We start from the raw sequence: 23559 nt of genomic DNA, 5'->3' as shown, positions 1-23559 counted from the left end.
TCCTAGCAATTAACCAGTCTTGGGAGAAGAGCGGGTATCTCCAGAGAGGTGCCAAATAAATAGGAGATAAGAGACTATAAAAATGAAAAGCCACTTGGTCTTTCATCACAGGATAATCCAATGCATGTGAATTAATGGCAAAAGGCTCAATAATAGCTTTTGTGAGGAAATAGGAGCAGTGTAGCAGGATATCCTTTTTCCGCACTAAAGCACCCAATTCTTTCGATTTTATATACAACGGAAGCAATTAATTGTACTAGAAAGAAATCCACAGCTGGCTTTTCCTGATGGCCCCATAAGCAGCAAGCACTATTGTTCAGCTTCCAGGATAAATGTAAAGTCATTCTGCTGCACCGCTGAGATTTTTCTGATTGTTTAGTTTGACTTTTTCCAAAGATAAAAACATGTCCATTCCTCTTGTCATTGCACGTTTTCAGTATAAGCAGATGTCAAAAAGTTAATTTTTTATTTGTAATGTAATCCAAGCTTGTGACTTGATGCTAGTATTTCTTCTAAACTTTGTGTGACTGAATCATAAGTTATTCACTTTTGTTTTACGTGTCTATATGCAGTTGAACTGTACTGTCTCTGCTCTTGTGGTTAACATTCATAGTGTGGCTATTCGAGGATCATGCATAATAAACAAATAAGTTACACATCAAAAACCCAGAAACCTAACGTTTCAAACTATTGGACTGCATGGTGTTGTTTTGCCTTTTAGATGCATTAATACACACTGTATTTCATCAATTCTTAGATGCACATTTTTTGACATTGTATCACCTCTGAAATTAAGATGTCTTACAATTAATGATGTAACATAGTTTAATTGGCAGTGCTTTTCTTTCCTAGTTGTACATAAAATAACAGTGCTTATAATTAATGGTATCTTAGTTTTGATGAAATATGGTATATATATAAAATTTGATTAGCATGATGCATTATTGCAAGTATAACAACAGAATAAGTTTTGTTATTGAGCATTTACATTGATCAAATAAATGAACATTTTGATTAATTACACATCTTATATGAGATTCTAATTGACTTAATTCTAAAAAATATTCATCTTGCCACTTTCATTTCCCCCAAATGCCCTGAAAGGTATATAATGTTATATAATAAAATACAGTGTTATATCTATATCTACGTAATATATAATGTTACATATAGATATATAATGTTAATAATAATTTTAAAAAGCTGGTTCTTTAAGCAAGCTAGGGACTAGGCTCCCTGCCTGCACTTGGAGTGGCTCTTTCATGGTGTTCAGTGGGGCCAGGTGCAAGTCGTGCACCGCACAACTCCAGGGAGCATCTTTCACAAAAAGCAGGATGGCACCCCTTGGAGTCTTGCAACGTAGCCGCCCGAGGTGCTCAGTGCAGTGACTACAGCAACTGTGCTAACAATCGGGGCAGGGGAGGGTAGAAAGGAAGGAGGAACAGGAGTACCCTCTTTGACCTTGAGGGACAGAGCAGCACAGCAGATGCATTGAAAAGTATGTGACCACCCCTCCACCTCCAATTGGACCTTGAAAACTAAGAGGCAAGAATTTTGACTACCACAATGGTAGGCTCCAGCCTGGGGCTGCTATTTTGATACCTTGTGTATTTTGATACCCTCTACACTGTCCTTCCCCAGGCTGGGAGGCTAGATAGCCCCTATTCATATGTAAGTGAATAAAGGTATGAAATCATATTTGGGAGAAAGACATAGGAACAGCTAAACTATGCAAAAACATCAGTGATGTAGACCATAGAGAGAAAAGCCTAAGGGGTTTAGGATGGAGCCGTGAAAGATGACTTCCTGCAAGAGGTGGTACTTGGGCATTGCAGGCAGGAGAATGGCATTAAAAGGAGAATGAATGTGGCCCATTCTGCAGGAAGTGGAGTGACCAGTCTAACAGAACACTGCCATACAGCAGTGGTTCTCAGATTTCGATGACAGTGGCATTTCATTAAGTGAAATCTGGAAAAACTCAGCAAGATCGGTTGAAAGAGGGAATGACCAATTAGGAGAGCTGGTATAATTCAGGTATACAGCGAGGAAGACAGATTTTAAGGTGGGTAGCAAACCAAAGGTAAAACCTACATTTTAAAAGAAACACTGACAGCTACTGATTACTGATTGGATATTTGATGATGTTTCCCCATGAGAGATCTGAGGAAGTTGTTTTTTAAAGAGCACATGGAACTTCAGAACTCAAGCACTGTTTGTTGAAGAGTTGGTAAATTTAAAGTCAGTGATAGGGAGCTCCCTGGTGGCCTAGTGGTTAGGATTCTGGGCTTTCACTGCCGTGGTCTCAGGTTTGATCCCTGGTATGAAGCCTCATGGCGTGGCAAAAAAAAAAAAAAAAAGTGATAGTCAGTGATAGTTCCGTGCTATCATTACAGCATTTCTTAGACTCTCATTCCCTCAAGGTAAGTGCTTTAACACTAAGCCTCAAAAATATTAAAAACAAAAGCCAAGAAACCAACCCTGCCTTTGTTGATAAAAATAGAAGAAATGAGTGAGGACAAACTATCAGTAGAGGACAAAATGAATTAGCAGCTATTTTAAGGGCAATAAATCCTGCCTCAGAAACAAACATCAAATAAAGGAATTATGTACACATCTTATTTTACTACATTTTAAGCTTTTAGGGGACAGGAGTCTACTATAATGCCTAGTACACTTAGTCATTCATTCATTCAGTATTTATTGAACACCTACTGGTGTGCCAGGCAGCGTGCTAGATCCTAGGGAAACAATGGAGTGAGAAAAAGACAGTTTCTGTCCCCTAGAATTTTGTGTCCCACACAGGGACAGGTACCCCAACATATGTGGTGGATAAACTAGTATGCCTATGCACATTGGTAGCACCACACTACACCAAGGAATACATTTGGATAACCAGGTACAGCATGTACAGTTGATACAGTATGGCTGTTAATGACATAGCATTCCTGATCCAGGATTGTTATCTCCTCAGTTATCTCAGCTTGAATCTTTATCATGACACCTTGTCTTTCTTTGACTGATCATTCACAAGGTAATCTTACTCAGCTCCAGGTGCTGGGATTTCTGGACTACTAGTGCCAAAGGAATTCTTTTTATTTATTTATTTATTTTTCCAAAGGAATTCTTGAGTAGAATCAGTGTTTAGGAGTAGTAAGTACAGTCAGATATGGGTTATACATGTACATACGTGTAATATAAATATACATATATATACATATATACACATACACATATACACATATTACAAGCACTTATTACACTTCATTTTTTAACCAGACAAAAACCAACTATATATATGTTTATATATATATATATATATATATATATACACACACACACACACATATACTTTCTGTCTTTATTTATATCCGGTTAAAAGATAAAGTGTAATAGGTTATAAACCCACTGCTCTCAGGACAGAGAAAGGCAGGGAGGTGAACTGCTACAGGACAGGGAAGGACAGATTTACCGAGGGCTGAGTGGAGCTGGGGTAGGGAGGCCCCAGCTCCAGGTGTTGGGTGGGAGGAACTCCAGCCCTCTAGGCAGTACCTGATAGCCAGAGAGCAGTAAGCAAACAACAGGTGGTAGTCCAGGAGAGCAGCAGGCATCAGGATGTCCAACTTGAGGTAACGGGGGAAAGGAGGCCTGATAGATGGATATAATACAGACTCAGAGAATCTAGGAAAAAAGCTGAAGGCAAACAAGCATTGCTATCAGTGCACAGAAGAGTCTGTGTTATAGGGCTGGGGCAGACTCCAGAGAGCAAAGTCCAGACAACAAGCAGAGAAAATCAAGTTCCACACAGGCTAAAAGGCCATGGCTTCAAGAGCAAGTAAAGGGCTATAAGTCAGTGCTTAGACGGAGCCAAGGTTAGGGCTTCCCAAGTAGGCAGCAGAAGCAGCAGGAGGCTGAGTCCTGGGCTTGGGACTGGAGCTCTGGGAAGTCTTCCTGTCACAGGGCCAGGAGAGGATTGGGCTCTATGGTAAAAGGTGTACCGATAGTAGGGAGAGGTCTACAGAGACCATGGACTAGGCAGGACCAAGTGGTGACTACTTTGTAGCAAGAGCCTCACTAAACCATCTTTTAATCATAGGAAACAAGTCCTTTGAAACAAGGAGAAGTGAAAACGGAAATGGGAAAAGGAGCAAGTTATTTATAAGTGAAAATAGAATGGGAAATCAAGTATTATACCATTACAAAGAAAAAACAAATTCAGATCTTTAAACTTTTCTCTATCTTGTGCACTGAGTTATATTTATATATAACCATCTTTTTTTCTCAAACACAATTTCTGTTTTGGCTTGGTCCTTCTAAACCATGACAAGGTATTATTAACCAATAAAATGATGTAGTAGTGTCCATGCTGAAAAATGTAGCTGTTTCCTCTACTCTTCACAGCACTCTTGTCCATTAATATTGGGTTTGAAACCAACCTAAAGCATCACTCTGTCAAGGGCATCCCTTCACTATTCCCTCCTTAGTGGACTCTAATTTATCTCCATACCCACGATGACTTAGTGCTGACTTTGCCTCATAAAGTCTTTACAGCAGGAAAATGACTTTGGATGGATTAACTTGGATGATTCTATCGAACTAATGCCTTCCCTGAAAGCAGATGTCTCCTTTTCACTGAAGATGGTATAATCCATAGCTTCCCTGATCCATCCTCACCTTTTCAACATAGTCCAAGCCACCCTCTAAAACTTGGTCTTGGGATTCCCTGGCAGTCCAATGGTTAAGGCTCCACGCATCCACTGCAGGGGACCCGGGTTTGATCCCTGGTCAGGGAACTAGGATCCTGCAAGCTACGTGGCACGGCTAAAAGAAAATAGAAAATAAATAAATAAATAAATAAATAAATAAATAAAAACCTGGGTCTTGATGACAAGGTTCAGAAATGCTTACAGGAAATTCTATCCTTATCTCACTCATTCATTTAACAAATATTGAGCACTAGATATGTGCCAGGAACTAGGCTCTGAGGAAACAGTTGAGAACAAGATTGACAAAGTCTTTGCTCTCACAGAGTTTACATTCTAGAGGGTCAGAGAAACTCAGACCATAAACAAATAACTAAATGAACAAGGTAAATTCATATAGTAAAAAGTGGCATAAAGAAAATAAAATTGGCTGTGTTGAGGTGCTAATTTAAGACAGGTGATCAGGGAAAATGTCCCTGAGGTCCTGAGAACTGTAGGAGAAAGGTGATTTTGCATTCCAAACTAATGCTATGTGATTTGGGCATGCAACTACCACTCTTGAGACCTGTACCTCAAACAGACTATGCAGAGAAAAAAGGCCCATTTCCAGAGCATTCTATTAAGCTACTTAAAGGAAAACCATCACATTAGAGAATGTTGAATTTGGACCTTGAGGTGTTGCCTTTGAGTTTGGGGGCCAGACTATATGTGTCCAGATGTCTCCTTGGGCTTCCTGGCTGCTCTTGTTCATTTAGTGGGCAGGCAAACCAGAGAAACAGGCCAGCATGCATACATGTGCCAGGAACCAGAGAAAACACCATGCCCTGCTCAGTTGTCAGTAGGTAGGTTGCCTGCTGTGATAAAGCTAAGGATTTCAGCCTGGGCACTAAGGTGGGCCTTATCCAAGGAGAGCAAAAGGATGTCTAGTAAAATTTCCGAAAACTTGAAAAGGAGATCCTTTTGTAGAGAAGCAAAGATGTCATGACTTAAAATTTTATGCTTCAGTTTTGCTTTTATTTCTGCAGTGGCATATAACACAACCTAGGCAACACAGATTTGTACATTTCGGAAACTTGATGTACTAAACTGCCAACCTGAGGTTGTCTATTTTATAGACTGATTCATATGTCTGAAAATTGAACTAGGCTCTAGAGGGTATATTAACACACTTCTCATAGTTTTATCTGCCATGACACATTGCTCAGCTTACATCAATGAGTTCTTTAGTCGATCAGTCTGAATCTCCTCAAGCAAAAGGTCCACCCTTTCCCTTGATATCAAAGCAGTGTCCTATGTAGAAAACTTGAAAAAGTGACAAATTTTAGGAGATGCAGGGAAACTCATGTATCATACATTCATCCTGCATAGCAAGATCCATGACTCTCAAACCTGACAGGTATAGAGTTCAGGAAAAAAATTCAAGAATAAATAGAATTGAAAAATAACTTGGAATTATGGAAGGTATCTGAGGAATTAAGGGCAAAGGTGGATGTATAAAAGGGGGACAGAATAAAAGATGGACCAAGAAAACCCATTAAACAAGAATGTAAGGGAATTTAGCTATTTAAAGAAGAATATAAATGGAATCTAAAGGCCTGGAATCTAAATGTCTCTCAAGGGAGAATGTGTGTAAAACACAAACATCAGGGCCTGGCACATTCTTTCCCTTGCCTCTTTTTACCCACAGTTTAAAAAGTGATTTTATAAAGGTAACTTTAAAAAAGAGTATCTTTTGTAAAGAGACTTAACACCATACATTCGTTGAAAGACTTACCAAAGAGATCAAGGTCACATTTGGTTGTTAAAAAGGGACCTAGACTCTTTCTTCACATCCAGGACATTGAATACTTTTAACGGCATTTTCCAAAGAATGAGGACAAATGGAAGAAAAGAGGTAGTGACAATTATTTATGTTTTCCAAATGGAGGGAATGAGACTCCGGAGTGTACCCGAGGTCCCTGGAGTGAGCCAAAGGTAGAGAAGGGAGCAATATTTATAGTCCGCTGACTTCAGTTCTGTTGGGTTAACGCCGCTTCTCATCTTATGCCTTTGGAATTCACGGGCTCCATCACAGGGTCCGCGGGCGGGCCAGGCCTCGGAGCTCCAGGACCGACGCGGAAATGCTCCTTTCCCCTGCAGCTCACTCGGAGCCTGTCCACCTCCACCTCCCTACCTGCGCCTCGGCACGCTGGCAAAGAGCCCAGAAAGAGAAGCCGGGGAGCTGTGGGTGAATAATGGTTGTACTGTGGCTACATTATTCTTTTCTTTGTCGCAACCACTACTACCACGATCGGGCAGTTCCCCGCCGTGGCGTGTGAATTCTCAGCGATTAGGCTTATTCCGCAAGCGCTGACCTGCCCTCACGTGTCAGAATTTTTGTTGAGTTAGAGTTTGTCGGGGTGAGGGGTCCACACGAAGGAACCCCGGAACACTGGCAGTGCCGGGGGGCCCGGCCAGCGCGCAGCAAGGGGCCGCGATGCCCGCGCCGTTCCACGGCGCTCAGTCGTGTACGGCGCGAGCACTGCGTCTGCTCGACACGGCTTCCGGACACTGGCCAGCCCCGCCACAGCGGCAATGGGGCATCTCGGTGAGGAGGGGCCGACGGGGCCGCGCGGAGGAGAACCCCCCCTCCCCTACGGCAGCCCGGCGCCCCCTTGCCGGCTGCCAGCCGTCCTCCCCGGCAGTGGGGCGCCGAGCACCTCAGACCCTTCGGTCACTTCCGCCGCGCGCTCGGCACCTTTCGCGTCCCCGGCCGGGCGGGGCGGGCGCCCTCCCAGTGCGCGCGCGCTGCAACCAGTCTCGCGGAGGCCCGCCCCTCCCCCCAGACCCCGCTCCCGTGCCGGCCCCCCCGCCTCCACTCCTCCCTCCTAGGCGAGTGTCGGCGGCGGCGGCGACGGCTGCCGAGATTGGAATCCGCCTGCTGGCGCTCGGCAAAGGAGGAGGGAGGAGGGCGGGCAGGAAGGCTCGGGCTGCGCCGCGTCCGTCCGCGCGAGACGAGAATCGTACGGCCGCGCGAGGGGCGACCGGGCTGGGGCCGCTGCACGCCCAGGGCGGAGGCCGAGCCGGGCCCCCGCCTTGCCCCGGCGGCTCGCCGCGCCCACCCCGCTCCGCGCCGAGGGCTGCAGGATGAGTTCCCCAGGGTACGGGTGAGTTGGCTCGTCCGGAGAGTGCGTGTGCGCGTCGGAAGAGGCCGGCCGCGGCAGGGAAGCTGGCGCGGGCTCGGGGCGAAGTTTCGGGGGGAGCCGGGAGTGCGAGGGAGGCCCGAGCTGGGGGCCGGCGGGCCTGGCCGCTCAGCAGGGTCCCCGCTGCCCCGGCTGTGTCAGGCCGCGGCCGACTGGGCCCTGCCGCCCCGGGCCTGGCCCTGCCGGAGACCCGGGCCCCCTGGCTGCCCCCCGCGACGTCCCCGCCTCTGGGCCCCTCTTTGTTCCCCACCCCCGGGTTTCAGGCCGAGTTTGGGGAGGCTGTGTGGGCGAAAGCCGCCACCAAGGACGATTCTTGAATCCTTAAATGGGAAAGGCGCTCACCTCCCCGCCCGGGAGCTGCGAGGGTGATATTCGCGATTTGTCCATTATGTTTCTGCAAAAAAAAAAAGAAAGAGAAAACGAATGTCTGTTTCGTGGGGCGGTAGAGCCAGGAGGAACTGCCAGCCCTCCCGCAAAACTTGCCCGCGGGAAGGTGCCAGGTTTCTCGGAGGTTCACCTGTTGTCCTGCGCTGCCTCCGCTGCCATGTCTGTTGTGATTCTGCACTTCAGTTTCTGAAAACTTTCTGCTGGATTGAATGTAACCGTTTTTTCCTCTTTCCAGACTCCTAGTGGAAAGGTTTGGCAAGGAAAAAAAAAAAAAAAGCTTGCGTCAGGGAAGAAACATAATGTGCTGTGTGCTAGGATCTGGCGTTTTGTGACTTGTGCTTTTTCAGGCTCTCGGATGTTTTAATTTGGTCAAAGTGCTGCAGGTTTTGTCTTTCAGACGGTTAGCAAACTGTTCCGAGTACATAGTACGAACTTGGCACGTTCACCTGTGTTACGTCATTTAATCCCTATGATAATCCTGGTTAGTATATTCTTCATTTTTTAGAAGAGGAAACCGAGACGCTAAGAGGTTGTATGACTTGTCTAAATGAGCTGGGATTTGAACCCAAGATTTTCTCTATTATTCAGGATCTGTTAAAGTGAGGCATGCGAAGAGTTAAACAACAACTACAAAAAGCCTTTCTCTGCAGACACTCTGACGTTTAGGAGTGCTTTTCAGTAAACTCATACTTGAAATGATCGCTCATTTGTTGCTTGAGTTGAAAACAACTCCTTTATTGTATTTATTTCAAAAGAGGAGTTCAAGTCTGAATTAAAGTAGAATGTATCAATGCTTATAACTTTTAAGTTGTTGAAATAGAAAGTTTCTGAACTAGAATTTTATTTAAATATTTAAAATTAAAGCTAAAATACGGGCAGTTCTGAGCTAGAAATGGGTTGCAGTTTACAAAAGGCCAGTTGAAATTTAGAATGACCTCTTAACAGAATCAGTGTTCCACTCCTGTTTTGCACCACCACCCCGCCCGCCCGCCCACACATTCTCCGTAGAACTCATTTCAAACTTTTTCTGCTTTCTTCACTTCACATCCTTTCCAGAAAACATTGAGGCATCCAATGGGAGCTCCTTCCAGAATTTACTGGATTCCTTTTATCATCTTCTTTCCTTCCATCTTAGTGGAAGAATATTTTTTGTCCTTCCTCCTGGTTAACACCTTATTTCATTTTTCTCTTCTTTCCTACTTAATGGGGTATAAGTTACTCTTTTGTCTTAGAGTTCTTACAAGTACGAATGTGCTTAAGATTGCTTCAATTTACAAAAACCTTCCCTTGAGTCTGCTACTCCCTCAACCTGTCTTGTTGCTGCCTTTCCTTTTCAAATCATATTAACAATAAAAATAAATTAGGTCCTTATAAAAGTGATACATGTTTGTTAAAAAAAATAGAGCAAAATGAAGTAAAATTACAATTCACTCCTTCATAATCCCAACTCTAGACATTGCCAAGAACAGTTTACTTTTCCTGCCTTTACTTCCTGGCGATCCATTCACTTCTTAACCCTTTATTATCTGGATTTCACCTTCACAAAGGTCACCTGTAACCTAATAAACACTTTTAAAGCCCCCTTTCCAAGTCAGCTTGAGCGTTTTTTTAGCATTTAACATCGACCCATCATTCTTGAAATACTTTTCCTTGTCCACCATTCACCTGTCCATTTCATTCAACGAATACTTAACTGTATTCTAACGTAACACACGAGTCAGTAGGAGGCAACAACAGATATGGCGCCTTGCCTTCATGGAGCTTAAAGTCTACTGAAGGAGATGTATATTGAAGAATGAATTCTATAATTAAATATAATTGTATAGATAAAGTACAGAGTATTTATAAGAGCTTAAAATGGGGGCCTGACCTGGTGCTGGTGTATGTTGGAAGAATCTCAGAAGGCCTTCTTAAAAATGTTACATTGGAACCCTGTGACAGTTCTGAAGGGTAAGTATGAATTAACTAGATGAAAACAGGGCTTCTGTGACCTTATACTGACCTCGTTACTCTTTGCCCCTTTTCACTTTCTGTTCTTCCTTCTTCCTCATTAATGTAAGTGTTCTCCAAGTTTCACTTTTCAGATCATTTTTCATACATCTCTGGTCCTTTGACATTGTTTCAGACCCTTCTGTCTGAATAATTCTCAAATCTCTATTCTTTATTTCCCTTCTGCCCTTGAATTCTGGTTTTTCAAATTGTTTTATGCGTACCTCTACCTGATTATTCAGGTTCAAAGTGAACTCGTCCTTCTTACCAAACTTGTTTCCCTGGTGTTCCTTATTTTTGTTGATGTTATCCCAAACCTAGTCCTTTCCCCATCCCATCACGTGTTGTCTGTAGCCAACATCTATTGGTTCTGCTTTCATGGTATTGTCACTCTTCTATCTGTTCATGCCAGCTCTGGTACAGTTCTTAATACATGTTGGTAACAAGGTTGTAATAGATTGCAAAGTGAGTTGGGCCGCTTTCCTTCTTTTTTTCTCTTTTCAGGAACAGTTTAGACTGGGATTATCTTTTTTTTTTTGTGGTACGCGGGCCTGTCACTGTTGTGGTCTCTCCCGTTGCGGAGCACAGGCTCCGGACGCGCAGGCTCAGCGGCCATGACTCACGGGCCCAGCCGCTCCGCGGCATGTGGGATCTTCCCGGACCGGGGCACGAACCCGCGTCCCCTGCATCGGCAGGCGGACTCTCAACCACTGCACCACCAGGGAAGCCCCTGGGATTATCTTTTACTTGAGAGTTTGGCAGAACTCACCTGTAAGAGCATTCAGGCTTATATATATATTTTTTTTCCTGGAGAGGAATTTGAGTACCATTTCAGTTTATTTAATAGCTGTTGATCTGTGTAGGTTTTCTATTTCTTGTGTGAATTTTAGTGTTTAATATTTTTTCCAGAAATTTATTTATTGAGTTTTCACGTCTAATGTTATTTGGTTTTCACATAATTCTTTTTTCTTTAAATTTCTTTGACTCGATATACTTGTATACAATATTATGTCCTGTGTATATATTTGTATATTTGATAATTTTCCCTCTTCAATCTTTTTTTTTTTTTTTCCTGCTAGCTGAATCAGGTTCTCATCCCACCTGGCCTAATGTTATGATCTTCTTGCCTTTACTTCCACTTTTATCCAGGTTAACTTATGCATTTCTGCCTAAATTAATCTTGAATCTCATTCTTGTCACTTCCTCACTTAGAAGTTTCCAGTGTCTTCTATTAAATGAAATTGTTTCCTTGGGATTTGCCTCAGATTTGCCAGATTCTTATCTTCCACTATTTTTGCTTCCTGCACAAGTTCTTTCCACCCTTCTTCTGCTGTTGCTTATAACTCTCTCTCTACTGGGACTGCATAAATAGTTAATTGTCGTATGTACAAGTTCTGCCTCCGTCAAGCTCCATTTCAAATTCCATCTCTTTTTGAAGTCTTCTCCATTTTCTAATTCTGGATGGAACCCCTTCTGAAGAAAGGGATTTTCTTTTTTTAAAAAAAATAAATAAATTTATATATTTATTTATTTTTGGCTGCATCGGGTCTTCATTGCTGCACATGGGCTTCTCGTTGCAGTGGCTTCTCTTGTTGCGGAGCGCAGGCTCTAGGCACGCAGGCTTCAGTAGTTGTGGTGCGCGGGCTCTAGAGCGCAGGCTCAGTAGTTGTGGTGCATGGGCTTAGTTGCTCTGCAGCATGTGGGATCTTCCCGGACCAGGGATTGAACTCGTGTCCCCTGCATTGGCAGGATTCTTTTTTTTTTTTTCTTAACATCTTTATTGGAGTATAATTGCTTTACAATGGTGTGTTAGTTTCTGCTTTATAGCAAAGTGAATCAGCTGGCAGGCAGATTCTTAACTGCTGTGCCACCAGGGAAGTCCTTATAGCCAACTTTTAATAAATTTTATTGAAGTATAGTTGATTTACAATGTTGTATTAATTTCTGCTGGATAGCAAAGTTGATTCAGGATATTGAATATAGTTCCCTGTGCTATACAGTAGGACCTTGTTGTTTATCCATCCTATATATAATAGTTTGCATCTGCTAATCCCAAACTCCCAATACTTCCCTCCCTCATTGCCCTACCCCTTGGCAACAAGAAGTCTGTTCTCTATGTCTGTGAGTCTGTTTCTGTTTTGTAGATAAGTTCATCTGTGTCATACTTTAGATTCCACATATAAATGATATTTGATATGATATCAAATATCTTTGATATTTATCTTTCTGTGTCTTATTTACTTCGCTTAGTATGATAATTTCTAGGTCCGTCCATGTTGCTGCAAGTGGCATTATTTCATTCATTTTTATGGCTGAGTAATATTCCATTGTATATATATACCACATCTGATCCATTTATCTGTAGATGGATATTTAGGTTGTTTCCATGTCTTGGCTATTGTAAATAGTGCTGTATAGCCAATATTTTAAAGGCTGTCAGTGCTAAAAAAATACTGATAGGGGCTTCCCTGGTGGCGCATTGGTTGAGAGTCTGCCTGCCAATACAGGGGACACGGGTTCGAGCCCTGGTCTGGGAAGATCCCACATGCCGCGGAGCAGCAAAGCCCGTGAGCCACAACTACTGAGCCTGTGCATCTGGAGCCTGTGCTCCGCAACAAGAGAGGCCGCGACAGTGAGAGGCCTGCGCACCGCGATGAAGAGTGGCCCCCGCTCGCCGCAACTAGAGAAAGCCCGTGCACAGAAATGAAGACCCAACACAGCCAAAAATAAATGAATAAATAAATAAATAAAAATATTGATAGAAACAAAATGACATGCTCAAAGATCCCAGTAATGTTTTTTGAAGAAAGCACTAGAGTAGGGTCTTAAGGAGATCAGATGATTAGTGGAATCCATCTTGTGGACTCAGGGGGGTCCCTAAACCAAGTTCATAAGGGCAGTTAAATATAGAACTAATGAATAGGCACAAACTAGATAAGGAAAGATATTCTTGAGTATCTTTTATTAAAAACTGGTGAATTTGAGCTACCCTGATATTATGGACATTGTTACTCTTCTATACTTTTATGTTTCTGACGAACCTTGTTTTCTTACTGTATACATTTTTTATACCTACCACTAATAACATCTGAAGCTGTGGAGCTTGGTTGTTGCTCTATCTGTATATAATTGGGTGTTCACTTAAGGAGGATAGTGGTATGTCAAGTGTGGGGATAAAATAGTCAAATTTGCAGTTTTGTGAGATTAGTTACATAGCAGAGAATCAGTTTGAAGAAAAGAAGACTGAAGACACTGAAACTGTAGGGAAGCTGTTCCATCCTGGCTCAGACTAGGATAGTGGCAGGTAGTTAGGGCGTAGAATGGACAGGACTTGGTAATTAGCTGGGGGAGAGAGGAGGAGTGGGATTGTCAAGAATGATTCCCAGGTTTCTAGATCGGAAACCTGGTAGGGTAGATGTGTGTTGTTGGCTGAGATGAAAAAAGTGGAGGGAGAGCTGGCTTCTGGAGGAAAATAGTTTTGATCCTCTGAAACACCAGGTAGAGAGCTCTACTTGGCAGTTGCTTGCATATATTGGTCTGGAGTTTGACAGTGATTTGGGCTGGAGGTAGACATTTGGGAGTGATTACTATATAAGTTGTATATTTCAACAGTGGGAATTGGGTGGCTCTCTCAGGTGACTTATGCTTGCAAGTGACAAACCTAACTCATAGTTTAAAGGGGAAAAAGGCTCCCCTCCTACCCCGCCCGTCACGTTTTTGAAAAGACTGGAAGTAGGTATGGCTGGATCTAAGTGTTCAGATGATGTAATCGGGGGTCTCTCTTCTCTGTTTACCTTTTTTTTTTTTTTTTTTGCGATACGTGGGCCTCTCACCGTTGCGGAGCACAGGCTCCGGACACGCAGGCCCAGCGGCCATGGCTCACGGGCCCAGCCGCTCCGCGGCATGTGGGATCTTCCCGGACCGGGGCATGAACCTGCGTCCCCTGCATCGGCAGGTGGACTCTCAACCACTGCGCCACCAGGGAAGCCCTCTGCTTACCTCTTTTTTGGCCTCATCTGGCAGAGAGGACCACTGGTAACTCTAGGCTTATAATGGGCCTTATTGCTATGGATTCAAGAGAGGGAAAAAGCACTTCTTTCCCAGGTGCATGTATTCTGTCTCATGGGGAGATTGTTATCGGGTCTACATGGAGTCTGGGGTACCATCATTGGCCAGAACTGGCTTATATGCCCACTGGAGCAGTCAGGGACGAATAGCCTTCTTGGAACCATGTGAGATGGGCAAGTGGTTGTTTCCCCAAAGAAAGGATGGCTCTGGGTAGGTACACAACATAAATCTACTACTTTTGGTTCTTAACCCTTTTAAAGGTCATTTTTTGAGTATCTGAAGAAAAATACACTAATGTAACAAGTGTATAATTTCACGGTTATGTTATGGACCTCATTTCAGGAACTCCTGGTATATAACAGCAGAGAGCCTAGAACAGCCCTGAGAAACAGCAATTTAAGACCTAGGTAGAGAAGATAGACATTAAATAATTTCACAAATAATTATCTAATTATAGTTATATTAAGATATACAAAACACAATCACAGGGAGCTTATAAGAGTGTGTAATAAGGGAACCTGGTCTGTTTAGGGTGCAGGTGCTTTGGAAGGCCTTCCTGAGAAAGTGGCCTATATAGAGTGAGACCTTGGACCAGAAAGGAGAGGGAGAGGGCTCCCGGAAGTATTTAGTAGTTTTTAAAGCAAACATTTTTTGCTCTTTTAAAAATTATAGGGCTTCCCTGGTGGCGCAGTGGTTGAGAGTCCGCCTGCCGATGCAGGGGACGCGTGTTCGTGCCCCGGTCCGGGAAGATCCCACATGCTGTGGAGCGGCTGGGCCCGTGAGCCATGGCCGCTGAGCCTGCGCGTCCCGAGCCTGTGCTCCGCAACGGGAGAGGCCGCGGCAGTGGGAGGCCCGTGTACCGCGAAAAAAAAAATTATAAATCAGGACTTCACTGGTGGCACTGTGGTTAAGAATCCGCCTGCCAATGCAGGGAACACGCATTTGAGCCCTGGTCCGGGAAGATCCCACATGCCGCGGAGCTACTAAACCCATGCACCACAACTACCGAGCCTGTGCTCTAGAGCCCATGAGCCACAACTACCGAGCCCATGCGCCACAACTACTGAAGCCTGTGTGCCTAGAGCCCGTGCTCCACAACAAGAGAAGCCACCGCAATGAGAAGCCTGCGCACCACAACGAAGAGTAGCCCCCGCTCGCCGCAACTAGAGAAAGCCTGAGCGCAGCAAGGAAGACCCAACACAGCCAAAAATAAATAAATAAATAGATCTTTTTAAATTATAAAAGCAGTACACCTACTGTGGATAATTTGGGAAATATGAAAAATTTTAAAGAAGCAGTGGAACACTTAAGTATTGGCTTCTAATTTTTTATAAACTAACATCTAGTACTGGTACTACCACTGAGCTAACTGTGCGGTCTTGGATACTGCATTAACTATCTGATCTCTGTTTCCTTATCTTAAAAAGTGAAAAGACTTGATAACCCTTAAGGTTATTTTATGCTTAAAGAAAAAAAGAAAGAAAATTCCATGACTTCAATGTAGAGCAGTTAGTCACAGAAATTGCAGGTCTTATAATGCTTTGGGTCCTGATGACAGCACTGGATTTCTGACTTTTGGCTGAAAAGTCACTCTTCCTGTCCTGGCAGTCATTTCAGGTAATGAAGGGAATAGCGTGTGACCAGTGGTATTCTTCCATGCTCAGCTTTCTTATCTCCTCTTTTGAGCATAGCCTTTAGGTAAATTATCTGCAATGTTACAGACTCTCAGTTTTGAAGTTAAGTCTGGAGGAGACTTGGCGTGGTTGTCATACTGTTTTGTGTATTGAAATTTTTAGGTAGTTTTCTTATTCGAAATTAAAATTTTTTTAATATATTTTAGGAATATAAGATCTTGAATGTCTTAAATTTGTATTTAACTAAGAATATTTTAGATTTCTAGCTGAAAGGAGCTCCTGATGGGAAATGTTAAAGTAAAGGCTGTTAAAATTTGGTGAGGTTGTTAAACTTATATATTTTTCAAAAAATCATTTAAAAATGTCATGAAATAAAAATGTTTCAACAGTATCCAGAAATATCTTAAATATACACCAAATCAACAAAATATGGTCACTTGATAACAGATAACTTTTATTGTCTACATTTCAGTAATATGCCTTGTCCCCTGCATTGACAGGCGGATTCTTAACCACTGCGCCACCAGGGAAGCCCCTCTTTTTAATATTTAAGATTTGTTAGAAACTTTTCATGGGTAACTTTTTGACTGGCATTCTTTGACTTTCCTAATGTTTCCTGTGCATTGTAGAAAAAAGGATATTAAAAGGTCAGTGGAATACAGTTACTTTTTAAACATCCAGAACCCTTCTCGTAAATATTTTTTAAAATGAGTATACTGGGACTTCCCTGGTGTTGCAGTGGTTAAGAATCCGCCTGCCAGTGCAGGGGACACGGGTTCGAGCTCTGGTCCAGGAAGATCCCACATGCTGTAGAGCAACTAAGCCCGTGTGCCACACTACTGAGCCTGTGCACTAGAGCCTGTGAGCCACAACTACTGAGCCTGCGCACTGCAACTACTGAAGCCCGTGCGCCTAGAGCCCGTGCTCCACAACAAGAGAAGCCACGGCAATGCAAAGCCTGAACACTGCAACAAAGAGTAGCTGCCACTCGCCGCAACTAGAGAAAGCCTGTGTGCAGCAAGGAAGACCCAACGCAGCCATAATTAATTTATTAATTAATTAAAATAAATAAAATTAGTGTTGTATATCTCATTTCTGAGACATATATCAGTTTAATTGTTGATGATGATCACAAAGACAAGCCTTTTTCACAGCTTTACCATGGCTTTTACTCTTAAAGTAGTTGAAATTGGGTAGATATTTGTAAAACATAATTATGTTATTTGTATTGTTTCTTAGAATACACTTAAAATCCTGTGAGAGAACAGGAAGAAAAAAATTTAAAAATACTGCCACATCAATTGAAGATGAAAGTGAATAAGCTCATCTAGGGGGCAGTTTTGGGAGTAAAATAGGTTGAGAAATGAAACCTGATTTTTACCTGTTAATGATGCTGAGACTGTCCTCTGGAATATTAGTAAATTGCTTATGTTGTTCCATAAAAAATTTTTAAACATAAGTGGTTATGGCATGTAGACATTTAAAAAGAATCCTTTTCCTCGCAGGTTTCTCTTTAAAACAAAACAAAAGCCTTTTTTGCCTCCTTATTACAGAAGTGGTGCTCACTGAACAAATTTAAAACACAGAAAAGCCCCGAGAAGAAAGTAAAAATCTGTCATATTCATGCTACTCAAAGGTGACATCTGTAAACATTTTGGTATATACAGTGTACATTTAAAAAAATCTTACTGCTTAATGTTTCTGCCATAACTTAAGAATTTGATGAAATTAGGTGAGTAAAGCTGAAATTCTGTGCATACATTAAACTTTTATGTCTGAACCTGAAATATAAGAAACTTAGAATTAAGAGGATGGGGTGGGGGGGAGTTATCTAAATAGAAATAGAAAGTTTTGGAAATTTGGCTGTCTTGTTCTAGTTATCTGTTCATCTTTTTTTCGCGTATATTCTCCTCTTTTCAGCTGTGCAAGTTTTAAAAAAATTAAGGTGTTTCAAATTTGAAGTGTTTTTCTATAATAATGGACTAAAATAGAGTAAGATGTAAGGAGGTAGAACCTAAACTGAGGAAGGTCAAAAACCATATGGAAATAGAAAATCCAAAATCTCTTGCAGAATGAAGCTAGGAAGAATGGAATCTAAACACTGAAATTATACATCTGCGAGGCAGCTGTGTGTTCTTTGTTCATAGGTTCTGTTGCAGAAATAGCAGAAGAAACTTTGAAAGAGAAACATATCCTAAATAGACTGAGCTGATATTCTTACAACTAATTATGATATGGACAATTTTAGTGTTACAGTGTGTATTAAGTCATCTTTAAACGAATTATTCCCTTTTCTTAAGGAGTTATAAAAATTCTTTTCCAAAAGTAACAGATCACTTTGGGGGATTAAATGTGGGTTTCCTATTGAAATCTTCAGCACTGAATCAACATTTTATTAGATTACAGATCAGGGGATTTTCAGTGATACTAAAAGAGTGTGATCTGTTGTAAATTTGTTGGTTGCTTTCGTTTTTGTTAGTATTCAGGGATGTGTGGTACTTTAATGTTCTGCCCTTCAAAAATCAGCTCTTAGGAATTTGTTTAGACAAAATATTTAAGTTTTAAAATAATCAGGCATTTAAAAACAGTTGAGGGACTTCCCTGGCAGTCTAGTGGTTAAGGCTGCCTTCCAGTGCAGGAGGTGTGCGTTCGATCCCTGGTCAGGTAGCTAAGATCCTACATACCAGCGTGGTGCAGCCAAAAACTAGAAAAACTAAAAAAATAAATAAAACAGTTGAAATTTAAAAAGGGAAAGACATAAAAAAGCTTTTATTTGGTTTTGGGATGCTTAAATTACTAATATTTGAATAGCTTTATAGTTTACAAAGCACTTTTTAGTATCCATTATCTCTGGTGATTCATTGTTTTGCTAACATTTTTTACGTCTTGAAAATTAAGGCAGAACACTGTCAGTTAAGTCAGTGCTTATAGAATGCTCTTTAGTTTTTACTTACTATAGGGATGATACATATTCAGGACTCAGAAAACATGGAAAAGTAGAACAAAAAGGAAACACATCCCCAGCATCTCATAACAACCATTGTTGACATTCAGTATAATTATTTTCAGTCTTCTTTTTCTACTCATAGTTTTTGTGTAGTTTGCCTGATTCTGAGGATGCAATGTTTGTATCCTTTTAAAATTCACATCTTAAGCATTTCTAATAAAAAAATAGTTCTTAACCATTTGGGGGGGGTACTGTTTCAGTAAAATTTTTTTCTACTTGAGGGAAAACATTTTATCCTAGGATCATGTGTTATAAATATATAGTGGTTAAGAGCATGGACTCTGGTTGGGTTTAAATCCCAGCTCAGCTTCTTCCTAGCTGGGCCATCAGCAGTTTTGATAAATTGAGTAACATCTCTGTGTCTGTTTCCTCATCTGTAAAATGGGAATAACGGCTCCTACCTCATGGAGTGGTTGTAAGTTTATATTTATATATATATATATATATATATATATATATATGTCATATGTATACATAAAACATATGTATATAATATAAATGTATTTTATATCTTAGAACTGTATTTGACCCATTGTAAGCACTGTGTACATTACCTAAACTTTTAGGTTGGGACCATGACCACACTGACTGCTGATCAAACTGGCAGACAGAACATTAGTAAAGATATGGAAGGTCAGGTGATGCAACAAAAAAACATAATATATAGTGAACATCACACCCAGTAAGGATAGAGTGTGACCCATTTGCTGGGTCATTAAAGCAAGCCTCAACAAATATCAAAGGATTGAAATCATTCACAATGTCCTCTGATGATAATGGAATTAAATTAGAAACGAATACAAAAGATAATGAGAAAATCTTTGAAATTAAACAGTGCACTTCTAAATAACCACACATGGGTCAAATAAGTTACAAAAGAATTAGGAATTATTTGGGATTCAAGAATAATGAAAATACATGTCATATCAAAATTTGGGATACAGTTAATTCCATACTTAGAGGAAATGTTATAGCTTTAAAAATATATGTTAGAAAAGTAGAAAGCCTAAAAATAAACGATTTAAGTGTCCGTCTCAAGAAATTAAAATGATTGGGATTTCCTCTTTGTCAAGTTTGATTGGATGGATTGTGGGGGAATTTTAGTTTCATGTTTTACATCAAATTCCCTTTTTAATAAGACAGGAGGAAAGGTGTGATTGACCAAAATAGGTGTATTTTGTTTTCCTGTTAGTACATTTGAACTCCATCTCCCTCGCAAAGCTTGATTCCTAATTTACTTGATTTCTAGGAGGCTTCAGTACCCTTTATGAAAACCTCCTATTTTCTTGGCACTTGCATAGAGCCCTTAACTTTTCTAAGGAGAAAGAAACAGTCTTTTTGAGGAAGCAGAGACAAGAATTCTGAGATGATCAGTTTAGTGTTGGTAATTATTTCTAAGTCTTTAAGACTTGGAAAGTATAATTCAACTTGATAAGTGTGTAATGAGCACCTGTTACAGACTAGAGACTGTTCAGACTTGGTTATACAATAGTGAATAAAAATAGCCCTGAGTTCTGCTTTCATAGAGCTTATGCTCTAGTGGGGGAGACCAGATTAAAAAAACACAAACTCACCCAGTTATGTCATGACAATGCAGTATTGGTGCTAGGAAAGAAAAGTGTAGAGTACTAGGAGAGTGGTTAGTAGGGGACCTAACCTTATTTAGGTTGAGAATGTGGTGAGATATGTAAAAATTAGAATAAAGCGGGGGAAAAGACCCATGGAAAATCGTAGAAAGTATATTTTTAAAAGATAAGAGAATAAATCTTAAAATGTGTTATCTTAACTGATTTCAACAATCCAGAGGCCTGAGTGGTTATCCTTAGTCCAGTATTGACTGTTGGATAGTCTCATTCAGGACATGCTTTAGGTCTCAGTTCTCTGTTATGTAGAATGGAAGCGGTCAGGACTAGACGAGATAATGGCTAAGTTTCTAGTTCCAAAGTGCTAATTCCATTGAAATTTTATTAGCTCTTTAAAGAGTATTTTTCTCTGATTGTGAAAAAATATATATACTATTTTAAGAAAAATTTGGAGACTATAGAAAAGAAAGACTCTGTCCCCAAATTTCATTTGTACTGGTGATGTCAATTTTATTATAAATAGAGAATATAGAGAGAATTTGACCTCCTTGCAGCTTTCGGAGGTATTGGTTAACAGGACAGTATTAATCAGAATAGGCTAAATTATGCCACATTAAGGAAAAAATTTCTCAAATTTCAGTGGCTTGACAGAGTGAAAAGTTCGTTTCTCATTCCATATTCAGCTTGGGTCAAGTAAGCAGTTGAGAGAAAGCCTGTCAGAGGCTCTGCCATCTTGTAGCTGTTCCTCTGGAATACATGGCTTTCTTGGTTGCTATGGAAGGAAGGAGAACGTTGGAGGATCTTGTAACCAGCAATTATGTATGTAACTTTAGTAGTAGGAACTAGTCATTTGGCCTTACCTAACTGCAAGGGGGTAAAGAATTGTAGTTCTTCCATGTCCCTGGAAGTAGAGGAGACCTGGCTGTGGGTGAGCTTTAAAAAGTCTTTACAATAACGACCTTGCTCTTCCTGGCCATAGTTGAGTAGACTGAAGATGGACCTCTAATTCAAGTGGGGCCAGTTGGATTGTTTTGCCTAGGAGTTTGCTTTTGGGCCATTGGTGACTGGAGTGTTCAGGCCATTAGACACAGAGGGTTTGCTCCTAGTCAGGGTGGTGGGATTCAAATACCTAAGCAATCAGAAATTTATCTGTAGAGAGAAGAATGAATCAAATGCATTGAACAAATAAGGTGTTGTGTACCTTATTTGGGGAGAAAAAATAACTATTGGTATTCAGTGGCTTTCCGTTTCTCAGTTCTAGATCCTTAATGAAGACTGGCTGTAGTTCCTACACATAGATTCATTTTTTTTAAACTAATTAATTAATTTATTTTTGGCTGTGTTGGGTCTTCGTTGCTGCGCGTGGGCTTTCTCTAGTTGCGGTGAGGGGGGGACTACTCTCTGTTGTGGTGCGCAGCCTTCTCATTGCAGAGGCTTCTCTTTGTTGCGGAGCACAAGCTCTAGGGTACGCAGGCTTCAGTAGTTGTGGCACGAGGGCTCAGTAGTTGTGGCACAGGGGCTTAGTTGCTCCGCAGCATGTGGGATCTTCCTGGACCAGGACTTGAACCCATGTCCCCTGCATTGGCAGGTGGATTCTTAACCACTGCGCCACTAGGGAAGCCCCCTACACATAGATTTCTTGAGAATATATATGCTTTTGGAACACACGGAATAGTCCCCAAAAGTGAGCATCTTTTGTTCCACAAAGAAAATCAGTAGATTTTTCAGAAAGCAAAAAACAAACAGGTTATATTTTCTGACCACGGTGCCTATAGAAATGAACAGCAAGAGGATGCTTTACCTCCCCCCAAAAACAAAAACATACAGAACAAACAAAAAATCTAAAACAAAAACACCTACATTCTTGGCAGGGGGGAAGAGACATAGCTTTTAAATAGCTTTTAGATAGCTTAAAGGGACAATCATAACTGAAGTCACACAATTTAGAAGTAAATTACAGTGAGACCACACTGTAATACCAGTGTAGCCAATGTGAAACTTTATGGGAAATTCATGGCAATTAAATATTAATTAGTAAATAAGAAAGATTAAAACTGATTGAACGAGGTGTATTGGTTCAAGATGGTGGAGTAGAAGGATGTGCTCTCACTCCCTCTTGCGAGAGCACCGGAATCACAACTAACTGCTGAACAGTCATCGACAGGAAGACACTGGAACTCACCAAAAAAGATACCCCACATCCAAAGACAAAGGAGAAGCCACAATGAGACGGTAGGAGGGGCGCAATCACAATAAAATCAAACCCCATAACTACTGGGTGGGTGACTCACAAACTGGAGAACACTTATACCACAGAAGTCCACCCACTGGAGGGAAGGTTCTGAGCCCCACGTCAGGCTTCCCAACCTGGGGGTCTGGCAACGGGAGGAGGAATTCCTAGAGAATCAGACTTTGAAGGCTAGTGGGATTTGATTGCAGGACTTCAACAGGACTGGGGGAAGCAGAGACTCCGTGCTTGCAGGGCACACACAAAGTAGTGTGCGCGTCGGGACCCAGGGGAAGGAGAAGTGACCCCGTAGGAGACTGAACCAGACCTACCTGCTAGTGTTGGAGGGTCTCCTGCAGAGGCTTGGGGTGGCTGTGTCTCACCATGAGGACAAGGACACTGGCAGCAGAAGTTCTGGGAAGTATTCCTTGGTGTGAGCCCTCCCAGAGTCTGCCATTAGCCCCACCAAAGAGGCTGGGTAGGCTCCAATATTGGGTCACCTCAGGCCAAGCAACCAACAGGGAGGGAACCCAGCCTCACCCATCAGCAGACAAGTGGATTAAAGTTTTAATGAGCTCTGCCCACCAGATCAACAGCCAGCTCTACCCACCACCAGTCCCTCCCATCAGGAAACTTGCACAAACCTCTTAGATAGCCCCATGCACCAGAGGGCAGACAGCAGAAGCAAGAAGAACCACAATCGTGCAGCCTGTGGAACAAAAACCACATTCACAGAAAGACAAGATGAGAAGGCTGAGAGCTATGTACCAGATGAGGGAACA

At 41.8% G+C, this 23559-nt stretch overlaps 1 protein-coding gene and 1 long non-coding RNA gene across 4 annotated transcripts in view; one reads left to right on the top strand and one right to left on the bottom strand.

The window, feature by feature from the left end:
- Positions 1 to 3315: 3315 nt before the first annotated feature.
- LOC141276655 (uncharacterized) lies at positions 3316 to 23322 on the bottom strand. The gene is made up of 4 exons (XR_012326545.1): positions 23110 to 23322; positions 8400 to 8508; positions 5911 to 8276; positions 3316 to 4818 (listed from the first exon to the last, which is right to left on the bottom strand). It is a non-coding gene; the product is annotated as an uncharacterized lncRNA (long non-coding RNA).
- BMPR1A (bone morphogenetic protein receptor type 1A) overlaps positions 7707 to 23559 on the top strand; it is a 146155-nt gene continuing 130302 nt past the window's right edge. The window contains exon 1 of one of the 3 annotated variants that reach the window (XM_019925738.3): positions 7707 to 7846. The gene's annotated coding sequence lies outside the window, so the exon portion shown is untranslated. The remainder of the gene's footprint in view (positions 7847 to 23559) is intronic. The other 2 variants (XM_019925737.3, XM_019925740.3) reach the window with 2 other exon arrangements.

This window comes from Tursiops truncatus, chromosome 16 (assembly GCF_011762595.2).
Source record: "Tursiops truncatus isolate mTurTru1 chromosome 16, mTurTru1.mat.Y, whole genome shotgun sequence".
Lineage (NCBI taxonomy): Eukaryota > Metazoa > Chordata > Mammalia > Artiodactyla > Delphinidae > Tursiops > Tursiops truncatus.
The sequence above is the reverse complement of the archived record's forward strand: the minus strand, read 5'-3'. Positions and strand labels throughout refer to the sequence as shown.